Source organism: Amblyomma americanum, chromosome 4 (genome assembly GCF_052857255.1).
Source record: "Amblyomma americanum isolate KBUSLIRL-KWMA chromosome 4, ASM5285725v1, whole genome shotgun sequence".
Taxonomy (NCBI): domain Eukaryota; kingdom Metazoa; phylum Arthropoda; class Arachnida; order Ixodida; family Ixodidae; genus Amblyomma; species Amblyomma americanum.
In genome coordinates, this window is record NC_135500.1 from 214,238,665 (window position 1) to 214,260,687 (window position 22,023).

The 22,023-nt window shown below is 46.1% G+C and overlaps 1 protein-coding gene across 4 annotated transcripts in view; it reads right to left on the bottom strand.

The window, feature by feature from the left end:
* The window catches only part of LOC144129295 (glutamate receptor 1-like), a 191,844-nt gene that overhangs the window by 75,880 nt on the left and 93,941 nt on the right, over positions 1 to 22,023 (bottom strand). The window lies entirely within an intron of this gene.

Below are 22,023 nucleotides of genomic sequence, written 5' to 3' on the forward strand. Positions count from 1 at the left end.
CTGCCCAAATGGACCCTCTCTTGAAAAGATCTCCCGGCATCCGAACGCAAAATTGACGGTGAAATCAAATTTAAATACGCAAAGGGAAAGCGATCGATGTAGAATCGAAATGGACAGCCACGACTGATAACGAAGATCTGTCGCATCGCAAAATATGACCTCGCGCTGGTATTTTTTTTTTTTTGTCGTAGGATAGCCATCGGTGCTGTAGATGCAGTATTCCGCTCGAAAGGCAAAGATAAGGTCAAAACCGTAAGCATTTTCCCCCTCACCGTAGCTAACGACATGCAAGGCGTAGTGATAGTTTATTAGAACCTCCGTTTACAAAATATGAAAACTAACCAAACGTACATGCCTTAGCGCTTGTCCTTGTAGAATTCCCGCGTCCGTATGTATTTCAACGCGCTTTTTCAACCATGAATTATAACCAGCTTGCCCAACTTTCTTCCCCTCTAATTGCACGTCCATGGCAGCGTACGACGACAACCTGGCTTTTGGCGCTGGAACTCTTGCTTCCTCGTTTCGTATCGTCAGAAGGCGGCTTGCGTTCCCTTTACGAGCGTCACAGGCCAAAGAGCGCTAAAGAACGTCGAATTTGCGCTCTCTCTATACTTTGAAAAAAGAAAGGCAACAAAGAATCAACGCCTTGCGATTCCAGGCGGAGTGCATCCAGGGATGGCGGCAGTAAGAGGAGGAGAAAAGGCGTTGCGGAAAAGCCTTGCTCCGTGAGCGCTGCCTCGGCTCTCGATCGGCACTCGGCGCCACTCTCGCAACACCGCCCTGCCAAGGTGAGCCGGCGCCTCTTGTAAAGGATTCATGCGAGACGCTCGTACGAAAGGAGGCCGGGAGTGGAGAGGAAAAGGCGAGAGACAGGCACAGGACGCAATCTAGAGAAATAGATGGAAAGGAAGGCTGCACAGCAGCTATGTACTGGAGGGGCCACTTCTGGTGCAGCCGCCGACGGCGGCAGTAGCAGTGTGTAGCTTGGTGAGCTGGGATGAAAGGGACCCACCCTGATCCCCTCGCTCTTCGGGCTCTGGTATAGCTTTTACCGTCGCCTCTGGCCCCTTTCTGTCTCTTTTCTCCGATCGCTGAATAATGAACAAGGCGGCCGATGCGCTTCACCGATGTACTTACCCCCTTTGAAAGGGTATCCACTATGCCACACGAGTATCTCTCTACCTCCAGCTGCTCCCACTGTTTTGCCAGACGTGCAGAGAGGAGGAGGAAAGGTGCATGCAAGAAAAACTATGACGTATAAGAAACAAAAGTGTGCACAATCTCAATCGAGCTACACTCATAAATGCGAGTTGCACGAGGCTACGCCTGCTGGCTGTGCTAGACGTTTTTTCCGGGGTGTTAGTGTGTTCAGCGCGAGCCACGCGCAGTTATCGCCGGTAATTCCGAACAACTAACGCATCTTGTTGAGGGAAAATGTCTGTAGTGAACGAAGCACATCTGGGCCCTCCCGCGTGAGCCTTAAAAGGAATATGCTCAAGAAGTACTTTGGTTTGGGCTAGTTGCTGCATAGCTTTTTGATAATGTCAGGACGGCGCGAAAACAACAAGGACCAAAGAGGCGCCTGTCCTGTTGTATTCATGTGCCTCTTTGGTCCTTGTTGTTTTCGCGCCGTTCTGACATCATCAAAAAGCTTAAAGGGTAGCTGAAACGGTTTTCCAATCGCATGAAACGCTGTGGTTGGGAAGAAGGGACCTTAAAAATCATGTGTGTGAATTTTTTTCCCGATTCTGTCCGCAAACAGAGCTGCAATCGCTTCTTAAAAGCCCGCCGCCGGCACGCCCTCGTCGCTTCCGGAAGCGCCGGGTGGGAACTGGGGAGAGGAAGAACTGGCGGAAGTGTCGCCATTCACGGAGAGTCGGCCGGCCGTCCGGCTGCGCTTGGTTCGCTGCGGCTCGCGCTTTGGCAAACCACAGATCAACGTAATTTTCTGCCATTGCCGTTTATTTTCTTTCGTTTGGGCGTTCCGTGTAATGCTTGAATCCTGTGTATAAACCAGTTTTGGCGTGGTACTTCTTTCGAACAGCGCTCGGCACACAGCTTGGTAGAATCCGTCGGTATTACTCCCCAGTCCTCTTCCGCGTTAACCAGACATTCTGGTGGTACGCAGCATGCCGAAACTGCCTGCACAAAACATGTGCATCAATATTTCTCTTTCGTTATATTACTTTCTTACCTGTTTGTAAACTCTTTGCCTTTTCCAGCTGGTTCACACCCATGCTGAGCTAAAGCCACTTCCAGCACTGTGTTTAAGGCACACAGTCTTGAACTCTTTTGGGCTCGTTACGCACTGTGTGCCTTCTTGCTTTTTCCTGATTGCTTGCACATCATGCCAGCATAAGCAATTTTCTTAATCTTTAATCAGCGGTAGGCCGTGAAAGGCCCATGCTGGGTTAACGAAATTTCCGGCTTGTAGGCGCCGCCATGCGGTCGCTTCTCTATTACTTAGCTTCTTATCCGGCGGTGGCACCAGTTTTCTGTTTATTCTGTAGTTCTCAACGATTTCGGAATAGGTTTGCGCGCGCTCGTCCAGGTTCCGACAGTCCGGCGGTTCCACGGTCACCCGGAAGCAGAGAATATGGGAATGCGCTGACTACCCCGGAGTCGACGAAGATATTCATAGCAGAGAAAGGAAGCCCTGCTGCGCAGCGAAGAACACGCTCGGCAGAAACAAGCCAATCCGCCTGGCGGCTAAGGCCGCAAAGAGAGAAAATCTCTTGGTTAGGTTTTAGTCACGGAGGCTCCGGCCCCCGCCCTCCAGGCCTGCGTGCCGGGGCGGTGAGTAGTAAGGGATTTCCATTTAAGGGTGTAATTAAAAGCTGTCGTCCATCCATCCATCCAGTCGAGATTTCCAACACGTGAAAATGTCGCGACTTGACTTTCCCTGCCGGCGCACTCCGTGGCGTCGCTGGTTCTGCCGTTTTCTGAGGCTGCTGATGGCTCGAACATGCATGGTGAAAGTCTAAACTGCTCAACACTGCTTGAATTATTGATAAGTTTCAAAACGTAGTCCTGAAAAGCCAGCTGAAGCAACGCGCTACGCAGCAACGCCGTCGGTGCTAGCCGGTGAACCCCGTGAATGACGTCACGACAGTCCCGGCCAATCGTGGGCAAGAGCGGCATCCGCTCGGCGCCCTGAGGCGATGGGGTGCGTTTTCTACTAAAAAACTACTTTTTGCGTTTATTTCCGCTCTTTTTGAATGAGATATTCTTTTTCAGCGGACTAAAAGCTATAAAATAACATAGATAACTCATTTTTTTTCGAATAGTGCTTCCGCTTCCCTTCAATTCATCAGAAGAGTGTGTTCAGCCATAGTGAGCTGCTTTTTCTTCTCTCCTCTCATCTTCTGCAGTCGTTGCGACGACTGCTGCCATGTGAACTATGTGGCCACATGACACATAGGCAAAAATTTCTCGTTCTGATTGCATTTGCATCATGGCTACTACCCGTGTTTCTTGAAAGATAGGTGCATAGGGTCAGGGTCATCGGGGAATCAATTGGTAAAACACGGTTTGCAGTTATCAGCGAGAATCCCTTAAGCCGGTATGGATTCCGCTGCCGTTCATTTAATCATCGATCTGACTGCCCAATGTATGACGTGCCAAAAGTTAGCGAGGTTTTGTATACGACACCGACTTTGCATGGAACCAATTGCTCTTGATGGTTCGTAGTGGGCTGTCTTGCTGCGCCATTCAAGAGAGGGCATACGCGCACAAGTTTCTTCGAAGCAGTCAATACAAGCTCGAAGCCACACTTTATCGCCATTTTTTTAGACGGTGCGATACATTGTGCACATACGCACAGAAGGGGAGCTCTCCGGTGAGGATCTTCGTGCTTTTGTCACAGCTCAGCTCTCAATTCTTTCAGGAGCTTTTCCGCCACAGATATGGTTTCCTCAGCAAACCCGGCCTTCTCTGTGCGAAGTTTTTGCAACGTCACGCTTTCGGTGATGCAATGGCGAGCGTAACTCAAGGAATCACAGAAACACGTGGTACTTTCAAGTTTGGAGACTAAAGGCACCAAAAATATCGACGTCTTGATAAGAAATATTGAAGTATATTACAGGCCGGAAAACAACTTGAGTCTTCCTGAATTCAGGGATGCTTTACTCGGGTGAATTTTTGCTCAGAAATTACGCATAAAGGAAAAGGGAACATTGATGAGTTTGCAGGGAATTTTAGCAGTTGGCGAAGAAATTGGGGAAACTTTCTGGGGTAAAGGTAATTTCGGCTAACGGTAAATATAGCTGCCTTAGCAAGGCGCATAAAAATTACGGAAATAAACGCAGAGAACGCCGCAATCGATGCCATTGCGGAAAGCCTTTCCTGACGGCGACCTTCGAGCGTTCTCAAATACGACAGTAGCCACCACTGCTAAAACGAAGGACAATGCCTGTGTGCGAGCCGCTTCCTTTTTGCTACGAATGACTTTACACAGTCAAAAAGAAAAATATTTGCAACTAAGCGCACGCGCTGTTCGTTTCTCTCCCCCCCCCCCCTCCCCCTTAAAAAGTGCACTCTTCAGCGCTGTCCATTTTAAACATATACGTGATTGCCTTGCGCGTTCGGAAAACGCCACGATGAGTTTTCACCTGCTTGGTTTGTCATAAATAAATTGTTATGCACGAGAAACCCTTAAAGTTTAGATTATTTGTTTATTTATTTACCCTCAGGGCCAGGGGCATTACAGAGGGGAGTGGTAAAAATATACAACAATGAACAAGAAATGCAGTTGAACGTTATAAAGAAAAATTCCTCGTAATCATATAATATAAGCTAGAAAGTTTCGAAACAGTTCGTTATTATTGGTCGACACAATTTAGTGCGATGGGGGTTTCATTCGCGAGACGTAAGCGGAATATATGACTGAAAAAAAGTTTTCGTGTTACAACGACCCACACCAACTTTGTGAATGCGATCAATGCGATGGAACAAATAGAGCGGTTCAAGAATCAGTTCAGTGTGCAGTGTGGGATGGTGGAAAACTCTATGAAATATATGCTAAGCAAGAAATGTTACGGCGAGACGCTAAATGCGATAGCTCAACGCTACTTTTCAAGGCTGATATTTCATTTCATTCATTTCATTTATTTACCCTCAGGGCCGTTAGGCGTTACAGAGGGGAGTGGGAATAACATATAAGTACAAAAAACAAAAACAGCAGCTAAAAAATTTGAATATAGTTACAGCACACACTGATTTAAGATTAGTAACAGCACTAGCAAAAGGCAGCATTACACAAAACAAACCACAAAAGAAAACAGCAGCAAATAAAATAAAACATAGATATAGACAGAGACTTATATAAAATTAGTAACAGCGTTTCGAAAGGCAACAGTATCGGTAATTTCAACAATATCGTGGGGAAGGTGATTCCAGCTGACACAAGTTCTGGGTATGAATGAATCGTGAAAACATCTCGTGCGACAAGGAGGGATCCAAACTTTGTGGCGGTGATCCATGCGTGCTGAAATATATGACGGTCTTTTTAACAACCTCTCTTTAAGATAAGGATTATGATACATTTTGTGAAAAGTACATAATGAAGCTATTGACCTGCGATGGGAAAGAAGCGGTAGGGAAAGGTTAGCTTTCATGGCAGTTACACTACTAGTACGATGATAGTTGGAAAGTATGAAACGACAACCGCGGTTTTGAACTGATTCTAAGTCAGAAATGAGAGATTTGACCCCAGGGTTCCACACCGATGAAGCATATTCTAATTTAGAGCGGACCAAAGTTTTGTAAAGTAGTAGTTTTAATGAACTCGGTGCACATGAAAAATTTCTGCGAAGGTATCCAAGGATGCGGTTAGCGTTATTTATAATGCTGGCTGATGGGTGACATGAGGAGGATCCCGTACTGATGACGCGAGTAAATTGCTAAGAGATGGTCCGCTGTTTCTTCGGAGGGGCACAGACTTCTCCAAACGTGGTTATTCGGCGGCTGTGAAGGAGGAGACGAAAGATGATGCAGATGATAATGACGAGGAAATATATTTGCAGAATTTAAAAGAGTGATAACTTCAAGTTACAGAAGCGAAGTCGCATAGACAAGTGCAATGACTGTAACTTAAAAGAACTGACCTCACGCAGAGAAACAGCACTAGAACACCTTACTTATCGACCGAAAGTCTCGGTTAAAGCTTAGCCGTTCTTAAAGTATACGCGCTAAGCAAGGAACTTTTGCTATACTGATGTGCAATGCTTTTTGTGGCATTTTTGTGCGTTTCACAAATAAAAAAGTTAGGGCGTTCATGTTCGGAGGCTCGTCCTAGACTTCGCTAACCAGTGAAGCTCTAATACAAATTAGCCACAGCCGCAGAAGGTTAGGAACTACCTCTAACCCAGGGTTTAGCTAAAAAAAAAGCAACAAGAAAATATTCATAACACCCTCTCCCCGCTGGGGTCCTTGCTTTTATCGCGATGCTCTTTCCCCCTTTCCTGCCGCACCTGCGAGTCACTTCTCGAAGGATGGCGAGTTCTTTTAGCTAATTGACAGGGCGAGTAATTTCCTGGCTCATCGAGGAAGTGTCGGATGGCGGAGGCAGGAAACGAGCCCCCCGACACTTCAGTGGTGGCATGAGTGGCTGCGAACTAAAGGGCCACTTTCGAAACTCTCCGCAGGTTCGCATGTTTCTGCGAAAGTGGTATGGGGATGCACTGCCGTCGGAACGCCAGACACAATCGAGCGGCGCCGCCTGCCGCCTACTGCACGCGCAGCGCGTGCTTTCTTGGTGCGCTGGCGGATGCACGCGCTTAACAATGCTAGGAGTCCTCGGCAGTCGTAGCAGTGCTGTTAAGCGGACAATGACTTCGGCGCTTTTGTGGATGTTTACGGGAGACGCGCGGATGGGGGGCTCAGAGAACTCTCCGAGTAGATCGGAGGCGTAGATTGACCTCAAGCTGAATTAATTACAAGCGTAACGAGACCTTAGGGAAGCCTTACAACGCATATTCAAGTTTCATCAATTTAAGGGAAGATGGACCACTGGAAAAATTACGGCGGAGGTAACCTAGCATGCGATTAGTATTATTGATGATATAATTAATGTGACTAGTCCAGCATAAACTATTAGCAAAAAAATTATGGGAGCACTTTGCCAACCTAAAGTACGGCAAGGCGAAAGCCTTTGGCCTTGCCAATTGCGATTCTAGCTTCGCAGGTTCCCATACCAGTGGCACTCCCAAAGGAGTGCACCTTGCCACACTTTCGATCCAGAAGACGTTGTTGGCACTTGCGGTCTGCTTCTCTGACCTTCTTCTTTTCTTCTCTGGCTTCTGGCTCCTCTGGTGGTGGCGCGCAGGTGGCGCCACCAGCGCGCGCGCCGTTACCATGACGACCTCTGGTGTGACGTCACCCTTTCCCATCGCTATATCGACGCATTTGGTTTTTGTTTCGCTATAATTGGCTATAATTAACTAGTCACTCTACAGTCATGTAACTTGGCGTGGGGGTTACATTTTGTCCCTTCTATCTGATGCTACCGTTCGTTTTCTGCTATCCTGATTAGTTGGCGCGTTATTCGTGGAAGACAGCGTTACACCGGACGCGCGAGTATGAGCCATTTAAGGCTTTCGCCTTAATATATACTTCGAGGCACTTGTAGGCGCAAACGAATTCCAAAGCAGTGATATTTAAGTAGCAAGTCGTGGGGCTGGAATCTCTGCGAGACACGTGCATGACTTATTTGTTAGTATTAAGTTCCATGAGCAAAGTATTACACCAGTTTTTTATAGCAATTAAGTCATTCTGGAGAATAGTAGCGCCGTTATAGCGTTCCTTAGTTCGGGGAAAATATCACAGTCGTCAACAAAAAGGTGAATATTAGAAGGCACAGTGGAGGAAAGGTTATTTATGCAGATAAGGAAAAAAAAGTGGCTTAAGAACAGATCCTTGTGGTACACCACAATGCACATAAGTTAGCGGGGAGTTATGGCCGTTAGCTGCAATAAATTGAGCGATTATAAAGGAATTATACAACCCATTTCACAAGACTGTAATCGATATTTAACGGTTTTAATCAGTAAAGAAAGAGCTCGTGAGAAATCTTGTCGAAGGCTTTAGAGAAACGTAAAAAAACACCATCGGCACGAGATGAGCGGTCTAAAATGTCTTAGAGTTTGTGCGTGAAGGCTATAAGCTGCGTTACACATGAATATGTTTTACGGAAGCCATGCTGAGACGAGGTAAAAACGAGTTTGATGCAAGGAAGTTAATCAACTGAGAAAAAATTAGATGAGGGAAATGGTACCTCGCAGGATTACTTTTATCGCCAAATTTTTGTATTGGAACGACCTTCCCTATTTTTAAAGCAGTAGTTGTCCCGTGACTGCTGAAAAAGTTTTGTTAAAATTACTGAACAATGAGCACATATATATTTTTTAGAAACTTGGCCGCTATTCCATCATAACCGGCAGAAGAGTAATTTGGCAGGTCATCAATTAACTTAACAATGCCTTGCACGTCGGCCATAATTCTGGTCATCAGAGTGAGAGAGAAGTGGTAGAGGAAAGGCGGGAGGTTAACCAGTAAAATGTTCTGGTTGGTCACCCTGCACTGGGGGAGAGGGATGAGGGGGCGTAAAAGATTAAGAAGCATAAAGAAATGCGGTCCGTAGCAAGCACGACAGGCAATGACACAAGCACTGTAAGCCACAGGCTGCCGCAGCTGTAGGCCTGCATACCTTGAGGACTGCCGACTGATGCGGTGTGAGTAGAACAGATCGAGGGCCCTCCATCACAAAGCAGCGCAGACTTTTCAGTGTCAAGAAAGGCTGCTTGCCGTTGCGGCTGATAATGTTGACTACAACGTAAGCATCGGACTGCTTCTCGGAGGGATGAGGCTGGAGGATGCGTTGCGCCAGCTATTTGACAGCTGCAAGCACTGGATTCAACAAACTCAGCATCTGCAGTGCATTCTGTGCAGCTGGCATGTACATGCTGGAAAGCAGCACACGCATGACATTCACGATTGGCTTCAGCATTGCAATCACTCGCTCGTCTGCGACCTGGTCCGGTTTCTGACCTACTACGCGACCAGCAGTAGGCTCAACACACTGGGTGCGCGGTGACTGTTATATCATTGAGGGTGTGCAGTGCTTCGGGAACGATGGTCAAGTCACTTGCGGTCGCGGTCTTGGACCGTAGTTAATTGCGACTCGTACGTGATTAGCAATGGGCTCGGGACTCTGAGTACGCAATACCTGCTTGGTTCACTTTCATAGTATTCCAGCGCAACGGCACATAGCCAAAGAAAAGAAGACGGAAAAGAAGAAGGACGAACACAGCGCTGACTGACCACTGTTTAATCAGAAACGCACACACAGCTTAAATACTCTTAGCCCAGCGCAAGCGCGCACCGTAAAAGAACCAAAAAGGAGAAAATAGGAAAACAGAATCTCATCAAATCTTTATCGCAAAAATTTTGAAAGGAATGCCTTTTCTGTATTATACAAAAATACTCAGGTATCGCTGACACATCCTGACCCTGCTTTTTTAATATATCAGGCCTCTATCGCTTCACGGGTTGTTTTTAATTTGCTTCTGCTCAGAATCTTTACTCCCGAAAACATCGGTGTGCAATCCTTGCAAGTTGCGCAGTGCTCGACAAGGTTAGCACCTTCCCTATTCCTTAGGTCTTCTGCGTGTTCCCTAAGGCGGTCGTTGACGCAGCGCCCCGTTTTCCCTATGTACGAACTGCCACACGTCAAGCGGATTTCGTACACAACGCCTGTGACGCATTCCGCAAAGCGGTTCCCGTGCCTCTTTTTACACCCAGGTTTTTGGTTTTCACCTGTGATGCGTCGGGCCAACTGGCCAAGCTTCCGAGGGGCTGAAAAGACCAACGGCACATTGTGCTGGTTTTCCACCTTTTTGAGCCCATGGGATAATTTGTGCACGTAGGGCATCACTTCAGGCTTTACTTTAGCCTGCGGAGGGGTTATTGCCTCCTTCAGAGTTCTGGGCTTCAACTTCTTCAATAGCGCTTCTGCAACAGCGACAACAACCGAGTCAGGGAAACCGGCTGCCTGAAGCCTAGCCAATTGATTCTCAAAACTATCTTGCATATCATGCACACAAGATTTTCGGAGTGCAGACTCTAAGCAGAGTTTTGCGATGCCTCTCTTCACAATTTTTGAGTGGGATGAATTATAAGGCAATAGCTCTTTTTGTGCTCTGGGCAAGTAAGACCAACACACGTGCTTATTCATGAACCTAATTCTTACATCCAAGAACTGCAGGCTGTCTTCAACCGGGAGCTTATACGTTCACATCCGCAGTGACCTGCTTGGTCACAGCGGATGGGTGTAGTTCAGGCAGGGATGGCCAATGCCCATCTGCGACAACCGTATGTGCCTCGCCAGTCATATTGCTCCAAATCCAAATCCTTAAAGTAGTATACGCAAGTGAGAGGACAAGTTGCGGAAATTCTTGGACGGTCCTTTTCAATGCTCGCTACACATTTAGAAGGTCTGTGACGAGGGCGACGACGTCGTCGCACCTTAGCGGCAGCTTCTCTGTGTGTGGAATTGTCTCTTGTCATTTGTTTGAGCATCGCCCTTTCCCTTTTCAGGCGAGGACAATCTTTTGAGGCAGCGTCATGAGGGCCGCGGCAATTGGCACACGTAAGGACTGTTGCCCGGCAAGAATCGCCGCTGTGTGGCTGAGTACATCATGGGCACACAGTGGGGAAATCGCACACACTACTCACGTGTCCAATCTTCATGCATTTCCGACACTGGAGAGGCTTCGGGACGAAAGGCCTAACAGCATGAGAAAGTGCCCAACCTTCACGTACGTTGGAATGCAGTCCCCTTGGAAGGTCAACTTGATGCACTTTGTCCTCCCAAGACGCTGAGCTTGCAGTATGGCTACACCGCCGGTAGCTGGTTGAATCAAAACGGGCAGATCAGAGTCGCAGATGGCTACGTAGACGTCATAAATGACGCCTGCCGTAGTGCCACTGCCTAGAAGGACATGGAAACGAACGCTGGTGCCGCCGAGCGTTCTGATGTTGCTCAAACTCTCAAGCACGTTCCGGTCCATGAAATCAATGGTGACGACATTCCTAAAACGATTCACCCTCACATCTTAATTTGCTCCCTGGACGCGAGCCTCCAGGAACGCAGACGTGGCTTGCCTATTGATGTGGTTGAGAGTGTCGGTGGGAGTCCCTGGCACAAATAGGACAGTATGTGCCGATGATCCTCGCTCCGTAGTGATCGTGTACGTACTCGACGACGACGAGTCTTCACCTTTGCGCAGTCTCCGTTTGGCCTTCTTGCTTAGGACTTTGTCGAAGCCGTCGTCAGACGAAGAGCCATCACTGGTGGCCGAGTACACCACGGTGGCCTGGCTGCTTGCGTCATTCGGGAGGCCAAGACGTTTTCTCTGGGCGGCAGTAGCTGACCGACCGGACTGAAGTTCAACAGCGTCACTTCCATCACCGTCACCAAAAAGAAACAGTGGTTTGATTTTAATGTCGTAAATCAGGAAAAAAACTGAAGAGGGGAAGGCACGGCGTTCTGGTCTAGAGCCACTTCATTGCCTTCCCATCTTCTGAGTGAAGTTGTAATTACGTGTAGGAGGCGAAAGAAGCTTTGTACTACAGCAAACGTTTACCATGAAGAAATTGTTAAGTGCGATCGCACACTGATTCGCGTGAATAGGGATATGCGATTTTGACGATTAATGAAGCTGCTGATCAAATTTTCTTGTTACGCTGTTTGCAGAATATCACTAAACGTTTCTGTTATAGTTGCTCCTCCGAAATGTCAACCTTGCCAGTGCTATTGACTGCTGACGGCCCGTGTGCCCTGCTCGGAGTCATATTTTCTTGTATCTTGCAAACCAAAAGGAAACTGAAACGTTTGAAACGGAGCGGCGCCTGCCAGCGCATCATTGATCGTACACGGGCCACACTTACTCAAGCTGTGAGCAGAGCCAAGCGGCATTATTTTCAGGTTACTTTACCCAACTCTATGAAGAATAAGCCTGATAAGTTTTTGAGCCATTTATCCAAAAAGAGAAAGCCCGTAGATGAAATACTCCATGACGGGGCTATCATTCATAACAAGCAAGTAATCGCGAATCATTTTAATGAATATTTACAGAGTGTTTTTTTTTTCCTTTCCAATTAGACATGCGCAAAGCGATGTCCTCCACCAACAAATTGACGATGAGTGTGACTTGATGTCTTTGCCTGGTGTCTGTGCAACACTTCTGAACTTAAAACTACGTTCGTCTCCAGGGCCAGGTAACATCCCCAATGTATTCCTGCACCGTTACGCTGAAATGTTATCAAAGTTCTTAGTCGTTATTTTCAGAGTGTCTATTTCGTCGGCAAATCTTCCTTCTGACTGGCGAGTGGCTCGTAAGTCCCTGTGCTTAAAAAAGGCAACTCCACCCTCCTCCAGAATTATCGCCCCATTTCATTGCTATCATCACGTTGTAAAACGTTAGAACACATCATTGCCAATTACGTAACTGAATTTCTAAAGAACAAAGGTTTTCTAACTCTACTTCAGCATGGTTTTAGGAAAAGTTGCTCAACTGTAACTCAATTAACTTGAGTTGTGCACAGCTTCGCAGAAATCCTCGATAGATCAGACCAAGTAGATGTAATTTTTTTTAGATTTTACGAAAGCGTTTGATCTTGTTTCACATAACAAACTAATTTGTAAACACAAATTCGCTCGTCTACCTTCTCTCTTAATCAAATATATTACTGAATAGCTCACTAACACAACCCAATTTATTTGTGTTGGTGGTCACTCCTCGCGCTCCCTCCCGGTAACATCTGGAGTCTCTCAGGGAAGCGTCCTTGGCCCGTTATTATTTCTTATCTATATAAATGATATTGTTAACGTTATCACAGAACCAGTTCAAATTAGGCTATTCGCGGACCACTGCGTTTTATTCACAGAAATTAAAACTCCTGAGGACCAAGTAGTGCTTAACTCTAACCTCAACAGCATTAACGATTGGTGTTACAGACACGAGATGAAACTAAATGCCGAAAAAACCAGTTTTCATGAGAATAACTAACAAAAAAAGTATATCTTACCAGTACCGCCTATCATCACTATGCCTATCAGAAGTAACGCAGTACAAGTACCTTGGTGTAACAGTAACTAATACCTTAAGTTGGAATACTCACATTTCTAACATTTGTGCATCATCGTTCCGTAAACTGTGTTTTCTTAGATATAAATTGAAACGAGCCCCTTCCGCAACGAAGCCTTTAGCTTATACATCTATCATAGGACCAAAATTAGAATATGCCTGTACAGTGTGGGATCATTTCACTAAAACTAACATCCATTCGTTATAAATGATTCAGCGGAAAGCAGTTCGTTTTATTTTTTCTAAATTCCGCACTACCAATTCGCCTACCACTGCAATAAATGTTAATGGCACACAGACACTGGAAACTTGGAGAAAGCTTTTGCGACTAAAATTTCTCTTTGTTGAAAAATAACAAGTTATCAATGAGCCCGGACCCTTACTTAAAACCACTAGTGACGCGATTAACGAGACATCGTCACGCCCAGTCCTTAACGCCTTATTGTGCCAGAACGAACTTGTACAAATATTCTTATTTTCCCGAACAATAACTGAGTGGAACCAGCTTCTTTTGAGTGGACTAACAAGCGCTGAGAGCATTGCCAATTTTTTATAAAGACTTTTTAATGCTGTAAGTACAGTTCTGGCGAAAAAAAATGTGTTCGATTTACCTATTTTTTTGTTCGAATCATGCATGTCTTGTCTTTGGTTTGTTCATCTTTTAATTTGTGTGCTAAATGTTACCATACCTTGTATCTCGTTGTATTGCCCCTCCTGTCCGGGCCTACCAAGGCTGGCGGTATTGAATAAATAAATTTAGGGATAAGCGTCAGCGTTGCTTCACTTCACGTTTATACAACGACTGAAAATTAAACATTTCGATAGAATTGCAAGTTTAGCTAAGCTTGATAACTTATAGTAAACTGTAACGCATCCAAGAAAAATTTCATTAATTTTCAACCCAAAATTTCGGATATGTTCGGAGCGCAAGAATCGGGCAAAATCGGGTTTTACGTGAAAATCAATGGCCCTATGTATGTTTAAAGACGCTAGGCACAACATCCTGTCACCCCTGAAGACGCAGCCGAGCAGACTCCGAAACGTTTAGTTTGAAACTAAAAGGTTTTGGTTGGGGATGTGTTACAGTTTGTTATAAGCTATACAGCGAAGTACGTGTCACAAGTCACTGGGGCTAATTATGCTTCACCAAACTGTACGTTAATAACATTCCGCTGTTTTCAACCTCGGGTTTATCTCTTCTCATATGGAGGCTGCAAAACGTGGGATGCAATTTTAAACAAGAAAATCGAAGAGAGTCAGGCTGCTGGAGAAGCCAAAGTTTAGAGATTGGATTTTACTGATAATACCTCATGGATGGGAGAAATAGCCCTCGGGTGCGGGGATGTTAGCGTAGAGCATTGGGCAAGAGGTTTCATATCTAAATATAATGTTAAAAAGGGGCCTCATTTAGGTTATGTAATGTAATTAAAGAAGAGCTAAAGAAATAACAAAATAGTGTAACATCTTGTAGAATGGTAATGAGTTTTTAAGTACTGCAAGCGGAAGTAGCTTCTTGCCGCGGAGAGCGAGAGAGATTTTAACGAATACCGGAGAGGTCTTCCTGATTTCTAACCTACGGTTGCTGTTTTACCTTTTAGTTTTGCCATCTGCGCTGAAAATTATGCAACGGCTGAAAAAAAAAAATTCACTCTACTATGAACATAATTGTCAGAATAACAAAAACAACAACAATAAAAATTTATTACACTCGCTTCTCCAACCAGTCTTAGAAGCTTATAGCAAGTTAACGACAGCCGAGAGTAAATAAAGAGGGGGATGTGAGATCACAAGTCCTTGTTCTGTATGCAGTTTAACCATAACTTTTTCTAAGCAAACATAACTTACATCGCCCGTGCAACTTTACCCTACAATATGCGCTCTCGCGAGTGTCCAAGTTTGTTTGTCTTAACTCACACACGTTCATCGCGCCACGCTGGTACATAGTCCGTCGTTGAAATCTGCGAGCCTCATTTTGCGTAAAAAGGGGTACTGAGCATAAAGCCCGGCCGGTGTGTTTCGCCGCATTGCCTGCGGGGTAATTTGCCCGTAAGGAAAACAAACGCGTGTCACACGCAGACGCGCGGCTATCCAGCTTGGCGGCCCGTTTTTGTTGTGTGCTGGCGCGATTTTCGGCGCTTGGCCTTCCTTTTCTACCGCCGCTGCACTGCCGCACGAACGCTGCATGCGAACACTCGTTCGGCTCTGCCGGGTTAAGAAAATAGCCCCGAGGCTATGCCACGATAAGGGCGGAACTTCAGAAGCCTCAGAGCCTGCGACTACGCGAGATGACGCCCTGCAGATAGACCTAGCAAAAAGGAAGGAAAAGAAAGGTATCAAAGAAGCTGGAACGGAAGCCTCAGTAAGAGAAATAAACATCACAGAGGTTGCTAGGCCCCGCAAAATGATCTTGGCAGTCTGCACGAGAAAAAAAAAATGAGCCGGCTAAGCACGACTGGCCCTGGAAACACGCGTCGCCGTGGCACGTTATCACCGCGGGACGAGGCGCGCTGGAGACCCAAATTAGAACCTTTTGTCCCAGACCACATCCTTGTAGCCTCCTCTTCCCTGTCCTCCTTTCCTTCCGCGCCCGTTTTTGTTTTTATTATTATTGCAGCTCGGTGGGCAGAGCGCACCACTTGGCATCACCCCCTCTCGCTCGCTGGGTCGTGCGACTGCGATATATTATTTTGCTTTGTACGCCAACACTGCGCTGTGCTCCAAGCGTTTTCTGACACGACGCCGGCAAAGTTTCGGGCCAGCCGCGCTTATATTGAACGAGTTGGGAAGAAAGCTCGACTCTCCGAGTGGGGGCGTACGCTTCTGTTCTCCACTTCTGAGGGATGCGCGTATGCTGCGCGAGAGAGATGTGTCTGCGCCTGAAGTTTACTCCGGAGTGTGGGCGTCAACGAAAGGTGACGCGAGAGCGTCTTTCGTGCGTTGTATTCATTTTTTTTTCTTCAAAAGTGCCGACAGACGAGAAGTCCGAATGGCAGGACGTACTTCTATATCCGGCTCCCTAATCTCTAAAGAATGCAGAAACGCCACTGCACATTTACTCCGTCTTTCCTGCGTAAATAAAAGACTCGGTGTGGGCGTCTGTGTGGCCACACCAGACTCTTTTGTTACTTCATGTTTAGGCATTCTTTTTGCGACAGAACTGGCGGCTGCGGCCACGGGACGTAAATAGACGGTGCATTGTACAACTAAACATATCAAGCTGTTCGCTATCATTTTAAGGCTATGAAATGTGTCCAGCCAACTCAGCACTGGCTCTAGTATGAAAGCGATTGCATAAAGGTTTTTTTTTTTCGTGTGCTCAAAAGTTTGGAGAAAGCGGGATTATGCTAAATGAACCACATAAATAGAAGCAAATATTTAAAAAATTGGTAGAGAGTGCTATTGTTATTATCACGTGATGCATATTCATATTTAAAGACTGCATATTCTCCGAAACAAAGTAAAACGAAAACGAGGAAAAATACAATTTTTTTTCCTCTTTGAAAAAGGAACATATTTTTGCCAGCTTTCGATAAAATGTAAAATTTACAGTGTCGCTATATATATTTATGTATTTGTCTTATTGTTCGCTAGTTATACAACGAAACTGAACCGTAACTGCAGCTGTTCTCAGGAATTCACCGCTTCGATTTCAGTCATATTGCTAGCGCTATTGCAGTGCGTGACTTCATTGCTGTCGTGGCTGCCAGTGCAGACATTGTTTGAAGCGCCATTGCCTGTCATAAGGCAAAACTAACTAACTCCCCGAGGCTGGTGGTGAAGGGCGAAGTTGTTGCAACGTCTTTTGCCTCAGGAGCTGCCATTTTATAATATGTGGCCGCATCAGTTTTGTTGAAAGACCCCCAGGCATGTTTTAGCAGGAGGAAGTCAACCTAGCAAATTCCCTTAAATATGTGGCCGGAAACATAACATGGTGCACTATTCGTAGCTGCTCTAGAAAGCATTTGTACGCATTGCAGAGCACGCTTCGCAAACATCTAGCTTGTATATTTCAGTGGAAAGGTGTATGCTGTATACTTCAATGATTTTGAGCATTATCACCGCAACTGCTTCTCGAGTAGAAAAATAAAGTAAGGCGATAAAAGAAAAAAAATTGCGCTAACAATTATATAGCCATTGATTTACTAAGCTAAATGCTCCCAGCGTTGGAAGACATTGAGGAAAATACATTTTCCTTCCCGATGCACGCGTTGATTATATCGCTACAAACGCAACGAACGGCTTGGACGCGGAAGAAGCTGTGTGTGCATGGCCCGTGCTCGCTGGCCGAATCCGTCGCGGCGGCCTGTGTCCAGTGTTCCTTGTGTGCCTTGCGTTGTGTGGTTCTACGTGCGGCGGCCACCTTCTGCCCCGTAGCATCTTGGTGGAGCCGCGGGGTGAGCTTCGTGACAACTTTAGCGAAGGTTTTTTTTGTTGAGAGCGTCCCCAGAAGAAAATGACATCCTTTTTGAGAAGTTCTGTGCGGGGCTGAGTAACGTCGGAGAAGCCTTGAACGAATTGATGGAAGCCCGAACAAAGGCCCAAAAAGCTTCGGACGTCATAGGTTGATCGGGGCACTGAAAAGTGCTTCACTGCTGGGATATTTTTGATATCGGGACGAACACCCGTAGCGTCGACGACATGGCCTAATTTATTCATCTGACGACGCGCGAAACGGCATTGGGAAGAGTTGAGCTGCAGTCTCCCATGACGAAAGCGCGAAATAATTCTAGAAAGGTCTGCAATGTGAGAAGAAAATGTGTGTGAAACGACAGTCCCGTCGTCTAAATAGCAAAGGCATGTGGACCATTTAAAGCCTGGCAGTAGGGCGTCCATCAAACGTTCGTATTTGGCTAGGGCGTTGCACAAGCCGAAAGGCTTAACTTGAAACTAATATAGGCCATCTGGAGAGACACGCACAGGCTTCGCACGGTCCCAGTCATGTGCCAATAGCCAATTTGCAATTTGCCAATAGCGTGATCGCAGGTCGGTTGATGGAGGAGAAGAATTTGGCCTCGTAGAGACAATCCAAGGAATCGTCGATTTGAGGAAGTGGGTATACATTCTTTTTAGTGATCTTATTTATATCGCGGTATAATGAACACAAAAGTGCCACGAGACCTCTTTTTTCTTGACCAGGACGACTGGCGAAGCCCAGGGACTGTGAGAGGCCTCAATAATGTTCTTATCACGCATTCCTGCAACCACCACATTGATAACGTCGCTCAGCACGGGGTATCCGGTACGGCCGGCAGCGTATAGAAGTGGCATCGCTGGTGCCGATGCGGTGCGTAACAGTGACAGCTTGGCCCAGGGCGTTGTTATTCAGGCCAAATAAGTCAGAGAAAGACTCGAGAAGCGTACGAAGCTGACTAAATTGAGCGAGGAGCAGATCGGAGGCCATCATTGTCGTGATTGAGTCGGTCGCTGGGAGCGTGATCAGGTTCTGCAGGAGCTGGAGAATGGTCAGCCTCACGTGGAGCGAGTTGGCAGCAACCAAGAGGGGAGAGCGTCGCCGCTCAAATGATGGATGGGAACACTTGGGGCGAGTTTGCTGAAGTTGAGAAACGAATGTGTCACAGTGCTTCCCTTGACCTTAGCGACGATTTGGGGCAGGGCAATGTTGCGGGTCAGCAGAAGATCGGCAATAGGCGCAACTAGGTAGTCACCATCGGGGAGAGACGGGGTGGGACGCATGGCAACGAGAGATGCGGCTTGTGATAGAAGAGAAACTTGGGTGGGAGAACACAATCGGCGCGAAGAAGATAAGGGGTCAGCGTTAATGAGTGAGAGATCGAGGTGCAGAACGCCTTGCGAGTAGTCGATAAGAGCTGAGTGTTCGGATAGAAAATGGAGACCGCGAATGCGCGAATGCGTTCATGAGCAGAGGAGTTTAAAACAGGGAACTGCACTGGGAGAACATGGCTGGCAACTCTAACGTGGGCGGTGCAGATTCCATCAACAGCAAACGTTCCGCAGTCCGCGACACGCACCCGAGACAGAGCAGGGGTGAGGACGTTGTGAAGGCGACGGCGAATGTCTGCACTAATTACGAATACGTTTGCTCCAGTGTCGATGAGCGCACGCACGGGAACGCCATCGACAGAAATGTCTAGTTGGCTGTTTCGGGATGTAGTTAGAGGTTTTGGGGTCTTGGTCATGGATGCAAGCTCTCTGGATTTCGTTCTCCTGGTGTGTGAGGAAATTGAGTTGCTTGTCTTGACGCACGACTATGAGCAAAATAATGACATGAAAGCTTATGAAGAGCCTCTTTAGCAAATGCTATATTCCGAAAGCTTGACTAAGGCTGTGTAACTGAATAGAATTTTAAAAAATGCAGATTATGTTGGTTACTTGGCCAATACGCTGCATTATTATTCTGCGAACTCGGGCTTCCGAGGAGATATTCCTGTCCGACTGACAGCCTTGGCTGGTATCTATTGTTATGAGCCTATCCTGCGAGGGAATAAAGAAGAGCCTGTTTTGAACTGCATATTCTTAGGAGAGTGAACAGCATTACCTGAAACCACAGAATGGAAACAAAACAGGGAAGGGAAGCAAGGGTTGAAGTAAGATTTGGCACTAAGATTTGGCACTAAAAAAGTGAGGTGTTTGTCACGTGCCCATACTGTTAAGCCTCGAAAAAAGTTTGTGAGTGATGTTGTGGCTCTATGTGACCAATAAAATTGTCAGGTTATCAGTTGTGCACTATAGAGTTGTGTAAAGACTGTGATTCCTAATACGCATGATTCAATTCTCATTTTAAGTGGTTGCCTAAGAGAGGTGCCGCATCTGTCGCGATCTTCACTAACAAATTTATTGTACAGCGTGCAGGATAGCTTGACTGGGAAGTTCGGCCCATTATGTTTGTAACAAGGTAAGAATTTGCGCAATGAAGAATTATTATCACTCCCATTACGATTGCTAAAAAAATGGTGGGCCAATAGTGTTTTTGAAATAGAATACATTTTACCCGTTAATTTTAAGATTAACTCGTAAACCCTGTTCCAAAGGAGAAAGAGGATAAGGGAGAGAGGCCTCAGGACCACTAGGCAGTGTTCCTTAGACTCTACTTTATTATAAATAAATATAAACACGGAATCAAGTGCTTTAAATGGTGCTAATTAACTCAGTGCTCTGTGTGTACAACAGTGGCTCAACAAAAAAAAATCGGTGAGAACCAAATTATGCTCTTCTTCAATAAACAGTTTACTGATATATTTTCCACTAAACTGCAGCAAGAGCAGCAAATATTCAAAGAAGTATTTGAGCAAAAGCACTACATCACAATAAAAGCAAAGATCGAAGTATAAGTCAAATGTTTAGGGGAATCCCCCAAGGTGGAGTAGATTTGTAATCAAGTAGTAATTACTCGATACTCATTTTGAGTTAGTGATCACTTAAATTTCTCTATACCATTTGGTAGCCATCCAGGTTAGCTCTGTTGGCAGAGCGACTGCTCCGGTCAGGATGTGGTCCCGGGTTTGAACCCCGGACCGGGACGAATTTTTCTAAGAAGTTTCTGTGGAAGCTGTATAGCTTTCGCTTGTAGCCGTATGGCTGCGCTGGGATGGATGCCAAAAATTAATTGCTGCTATATTACAAAACGAGGCAAATCAAAAACGCAGTCTTTCGATAACTATGCTAATCATGCTTGATCTGTTAAAAAGATCAGAAGCAAGGAAGTAGATTTACACATTTTAACATAGTACACAAGAAAAAGAAGATTGATATAGTTCAAGAAAACTTTTGAAACCATTAAGATAAGATCTTTACTTTGAATAACACTCGTACACTTGTACACTCGTACAACACTCGTAATAATACTCGTACAAAACTAACATTTCAGCTTTAGTGTGCATGGCAAGGATATTCGTATCTTTTCAGTCGACTGGAAGAAACCGCGCAGAGAAGAGGATTTGACGTACTGAAAAGGCAAGGCTTCGCCTAAGATTAAGCCAGGTAAAAAGCTAAATCGGTTTAATGAAGGCCACAGGTTTGCATGTCCTTTTCACTGCGTAGGCAGGAATGTTCCTAGTATTCTTTATCTTCATACATCGCTTGCAGTCGTCATAGCATTCGTGGCGCAGTGGTGCTGTGATGCGCCACTGCCTTGTGATGGCAGGTGCTGCCACAGGTTGGGTTTGTGAGACCCAGGTTGCTCTTGCCGAGCAACCTCTCGTGACCAGTCTTTAAATTAACTTCCACCTGCCCCAGTGGCCTGTGTGCTCACAATACGGTGGGCAAGTTGTGATGACGTCACAAGGTGACGTGGCCTAGGTGAGCCACGAGCCAGCTAGGTTGCTGCTTTGGTGATTTTTCGCGGATTTTTTCGCTCGGGGCCAACAACGGAGACGACGACGCCGGCTTTTCTGCGACACGGGGCACTTTACGCTCTGGCGTTTCACACCGGTCCTGTTCATCATTTCTTTTAAACCTGCGACGCTAAGGCCAAACAGGCATGGCACATGTAATCCTATTCATCGAGGATTGATGCTTGTGCGCCAAGTACAAAAGAAATATCGCGTAAAGTTTCACATATATTGTGGCTGACGACTTCCGTAGCTTTCAAACAACCTGCGTGCACTCTACGATGCCGTTTTAGTGAAGCCTTATTCAATGCCAGAATAATTTTCTTTTATGGAAACACTCTCTGCTTACCGCATGAGCGCGCGCCAAAACATTAATCTAAAATGTTTGGGTCCTGTTTTTTTTGGCACTTTGTTTCCATCGTGTGTACTTCCTCTTCCGAGAATTGCAGGACAAAGGCAGTACTGGACACGTAAGACCCTCATTCGCAAGATTCCAGGAGAAAGGAATAAAGCAGCGAAGCAGCATATTTAAGTCAGACAAGGAAAAAGAAGCGCACAGGCGTCCGCGA